Below are 5447 nucleotides of genomic sequence, written 5' to 3' on the forward strand. Positions count from 1 at the left end.
AAGGGAAATTATACAGGGAGGGTCAGAGCTGCTGTCCAGGAAGGCAGTCTCCTGATCCACTTTAGGCACTAACACTTGACCACTGTTACACTACCATCAACGATACCTATCACTCTACTCCTTGTCCACCTTTCAGTCAATCAGATCAGCCGTCTGTGCTCCTATTTCGTGTTTTCAGGCAGAAACAGAGCCCAGGAATGAATACGATACAATGTTGTTTTGCGTAACCTTTAGATAATTGATTTTAATACAATCTCCTCCTTAGATCTTATACAATCACTGTACAAAGCAACTGTGAGTGTCACGCCTTCAGCCCACCACATTCTCACATGGAAGCCCACTCACGCTAATCACACTCCAGCCCCGAGCACATCTGCTAAACGACAATGCTCCTGCCAATCAGCCAACCACGTAACTCCATCAATCAGCGCACCTTCCCCCTCGCACAATTTGCTCAGCGGGTCATTCGTGACAGTGAGGGTCTTCTCAGACAACCTCTTACACCAAGTGCTCATTTAGGGAGCTGGTGTCCCCCAGGTGCAGCCAATCGCCCTAATTCCCTTGGGCTACTGTGAGACTTTATATTCCACAGACTTCCTCTCTCACACTCTTCCTCTCCTCTCTCTATTCCACTCTATTCTTCCTCTCTCACACTCTTCCTCTACTCTCTCCTCTCCTCTCTTTTCCACTCTATTCTTCCTCTCTCACACTCTTCCTCTCCTCTTTTCCACTCTTTTTCTGCTCTCTCTTCCTCTCCTCTTTTCCTCTCTATTCTTCCTCTCCTCTCTCGTTTCCACTCTATTCTTCCTCTCACACTCTTCCTCTCCTCTTTCTCTTTTCCACTCTACTTTTCCTCTCCTCTCTCTCTTTTCCACTCTCTTCTTCCTCTCACTCTTTCTCTCCTCTCTCTTTTCCACTCTATTCTTCCTCTCACACTCTCCCTCTCCTCTCTTTTCCACTTTCCTCTTCCTCTCACACTCTTCCTCTCCTCTCTCTCTATTCCACTCTGTTCTTCCTCTCTCACACTCTTCCTCTCCTCTCTCTTTTGCACTCTATTCTTCCTCTTTCCACTCTCTCACTCTTCCTCTCCTCTCTCTCTTTTCCACTCTATTCTTTTTCTCACACTCTTCCTCTCCTCTCACACTCTTCCTCTCACACTCTTCCTCTCCTCTCTCTCTGTGTTTTTCTCGCGAGACTGAGTGAGTGCATGGGCGGAGCTTTGGTGTGTTTGAATCGTGTGGCGGTGTTTCTTCACTGGTTTTGTGTTTTTCTGTTTTTCTGTCTTTTTTGGGGAAAAGCGGGGTTCATTTTCACATCATGGCCGGTTCTGGAGGCTCTGACCCCCCAGACCTCTCCTTTGAGAAATTAACTCGACACCATGGTGTGAAAATCTCCCCTGTTCTGTCCGCTGGAGAGGTGCATTCTTGCGGTCGGGGAGGTCATGGGCTGCAGGAACATCAGGTCCGCTTCCCGCATGAGTGGAGGGGTAGTTGTTTTCCTGCAATCTACCGATCTGGCAAACACCCTGGTGGAGAAGGGGGTCGTCCTGAACGGCACCTTCACCCCGTTACTGCCTCTCGCGGCCCTGGCTCAAAAGATCACCCTCTTCAACGTGCCTCCGTTCATGAGGAACGAGCTGCTGGAGAGGGAGCTGTCCCGGTACGGACAGGTGGTCTCTCCGATCAGGAGGGTCCCCCTGGGCTGCAGGGCACCGCAGCTGAAGCACGTTGTCTCTTGCCGGAGACAAGTCTATGTCATCTTAAAAAACCCCATGGAAGAGATCAATGTGGCCCTTAAATTTCAGATTGATAGCTGTGATTGTTGTATTCGTGACTTCGGAATAGGGTCCACAGGGTGAGCGCCCCCTGCTGGCCCCACTAACACCTCTTCCAGCAGCAACCTTAGTTTTTCCCAGGAGCCTCCCATCCAGGTACTGACCAGGCTCACACCTGCTGAGCTCCAGTGGGGCTGCCAGTGGTGAGCTGCAGAGTGATATGGCTGCTGGCAAGCATGTGACATGTGGTGAAGAACTGCCCGGAGGCAGAGGACGAGACACGCAGGGAGCCTCAGCTCCAGGGCGCACAGGAGGCCAGCAGACGACATCAGGCAGCGGAGAGACAGAGCCCACGGCCGGGGTGCAGGAGAGGAGATCGCTGGAGGGAGCAGGTGAGCCCGAGTCGGTGGTGTCCCAAGCAGGAGAACAGACAGTAAAGAGTGGACCACCGCAGCCCTCAGAAGAGCAGGGAGCCCCCCACACCGGAGAGCAAGAGACGAGCGCTGGCGGAGCAGGGGAGCTGCAGAGCCCCGCTGCTCAGGAGAGTCAGGGAGAGAGAGAGAGAGCAGGCAGTGACACCGAAGGAGAAAAACACGTAGACAGCGAAAACTGTAGACACGGTGTGGGGAGGAAATTAGTTAACATCTGGAAAAATAGACGGTGGTTTTAAGACACCGTGGAGAAAGGGCACGTCTACAGCTGTCTGTCCACCGGACTGGGGGTCTCTTCTAGAGCTGTCTGTCCACTGGACTGGGGGTCTCTTCTAGAGCTGTCTGTCCATCGGGCCGGGGGTCACTTCTACAGCTGTCTGTCCACTGGGCCGGAAAAAATCTGTGCAGAGGGCGGTGCAGAAAAAGCGCAGCACGGAGGGCTCGGTGGAGCCCGGGGGCCATGAGTGACTCCGACACCGAGAGAGTGAGGACACGCTGGAGTGTCCTCACCGCCCGGAGCTCCTCGGAGTCCGGGAGCGACAACGAGGGCGGCTTCACCGACTCCTCTCTCTCCTCGGGCTCCTCGGCCCGGCAGAGCTGCAGAGGAGGCTACAGTTTCCAGAGCAGCAGGGAGTTCTTAGAGAAGACTAAAGGTAAGAGGGGAACTGTGGTCGAGGACTTTTTTCCCCAACACCGAGCTCTTTGTCCTCTCCGCGACGTGCCATCTGAAGAGGGGCTCGGGTGCGAATGACTTCAGCGATCAGGAGAGATGGAGCCTGAAGAGCCTATTAGGTAAGATCAGGGCAGGACCGCGGAACGCACCTCAGCACGAATGAGTCCTGTCTCTCACATCACATCACTATCCGTCTGCGTGCTATGTGTCTGTTCCTGTTTTATGTTCTTTCTTTTTTTCTTTTCCTCAAACATGGGCGACATTAGAATAGGGAGTTTGAACACCAATGGGTGCCGGAGGGCTTTGAAGTGACCTGCGGTGTTGGAGATTATCAAAGAAAAGAGCCTGCAGGTGACTTTCCTGCAGGAGACCCACACCGACAGCTCCAACATCGTCGCCTGACAGCGGGAGTGGCAGGGGGACATCGTGTACAGTCACGGGTCCCCTGTGAGCGCGGGGGTCACAGTGCTGTTCTCTGTGGGGTTCAAGCCCCTCTCTGTCGCTGTCCAGGAGGTGGTGAAGGGTCACCTGCTACTCGTGCGAGTAGTTCTCGTGTAGAAAACCTTTGTTTTTATTAACGTTTACGCACCCACCGACGGCGGGGAGAGGGTCACCCTCTTCAGAGAGCTTGAGAATGCGCTGGCGACCTGCCAGCCTGAAGAGCTGGTCTTCCTGGGGGGTGATTTTAACTGCACAGAGAGCAGCACACTGGACACGAATCATGCAGAGCCACATGGCCCGTCGGCCAGGGAGCTGCGCAGGATCCTCGTCCAGTCTGACCTCATTGACATCTGGAGGAGATGTCATGGGGACACGAGGCAGTACACCTGGGCCAAGGTCAGGGGGAATACCCTCTCTCTGGCCAGGCTAGACCGATTCTACTGCCATAAACATCATTACAGCATCGTCAAGCAGTGCTCCATCTGTCCAGTGGGCCTGTCGGACCACTGTCTCACTGTCTGCACAGTTGTTGTGCCATCAGCGAGGTCCTGCAGTGCCTACTGGCACTTTAATACCCAACTGCTTGACGATGCTCACTTCTGTGACTGCCTCGTGTTCTTCTGGCAGCAGTGGAGGAGTCAGAAAGCCCACTTTGTCTCCCTGAGGCAGTGGTGGGATTTTGGCAAGGTGCAGATTCGCCAGTTCTGCCAGCAGTACACTGGAAGTGTCACGAGAGGTATCCGTGAGTCCATGAAGGCTCTGGAGAGAGACATTCTGGAGCTCCATCAGGCTCTGTAGTGTTGTACAGACAGGAGGCTAATTGATGACCTCCACACCCAAAAAGAATCACTCATTGGCCTTCTGGACACAAAAGTACAAGGAGCTCTAATAAATTCTAGGGTTCAGAGTGCATCACAGGTAGACGCCCTGTAGAGATAGAGAAGAAACCAGGCCAGAGCCGGCAAATCCACTGCCTGCGCTCGGAGACAGGACAGGAGCTGCACGAGGCTAGTGAGGACTCGGTCCGCACACGCAGGTTCCTTGAAGACCTTCCACAGGTCCACGAAGAGGAGACGGCAGGGCTGGAGAGGCCTCTCTCCCTGGAGGAGCTCTCCACTGCACTCAGTGGCTTGAGCAATGGCAAGACCCCTGGCCTCGATGGCCTGCCGGCCGAATTCTATCGTACCTTCTGGGCTGTGCTGGGACCTGACCTGCTCGATGTATATGTGGAAAGTCTGGAGCAGGGGGACCTGCCACTGAGCTGCAGGAGAGCTGTTGTCACCCTGCTACCTAAGAAAGGGGACCTGTGTGACATTAAGAACTGGAGACCTGTTGCCCTGCTGTGTGTGGATCATAAAATCCTGTCCAAGGCTCTGGCCAACAGGTTGAGAGTGGTGCTGGGGTCCATGGTGCACTTCGACCAATCGTACTGCGTGCCCGGAAGGTCAATCTTTGATAACATATTTCTGATTCGAGATGTTTTGGCCACCTCCAGACTATTGGGTTTAGATACTGGTCTCATTTCATTAGACCAGGAAAAGGCCTTTGATAGGGTTGAACATCAGTATTTGTGGAGGACCATGAGGTCCTTCGGGTTCAGCCCCGTCTTTGTTGCCATGATTCAGGTGCTGTACAGTGACATCTTCAGTGTGCTTAAGGTCAACGGAGGGCTGAGTGCTCCATTTCCAGTGCAGAGGGGAGTCAGGCAGGGCTGTGCACTCTCAGGAATGCTCTACTCCCTTTGCATTGAGCCTCTGCTACATCAGCTGCGCCGGGTCATCAGGGGCCTGTCCATCACGGGCTGACATCATGGTCGTGGTTGGAGGAGAACAGGATGTCAGGGCGCTACAGACAACTTTGAGTGATTTCCACCAGCTATCATCAGCCAAAGTAAACTGGGCCAAGAGTAGCGCCCTACTCCTGGGGGAGTGGAGCGAGATGGGTCCCCCAGTCTTGCCAGAGAGGCTCAGCTGGACCAGAGGGGGACTCAAATACCTGGAGGTGCACCTGGGAGACGAGGCCAGCGTGAAAAAGAACTGGGAGGGGCTCCTCGAAAAAGTGAAAGGTCGTCTGCACCGCTGGCGCTGGCTGCTCCCCCAGATCTCCTACAGAGGCTGGGTTCTGATTG

This window comes from Lepisosteus oculatus, chromosome 18, assembly GCF_040954835.1.
Source record: "Lepisosteus oculatus isolate fLepOcu1 chromosome 18, fLepOcu1.hap2, whole genome shotgun sequence".
NCBI lineage: Eukaryota > Metazoa > Chordata > Actinopteri > Semionotiformes > Lepisosteidae > Lepisosteus > Lepisosteus oculatus.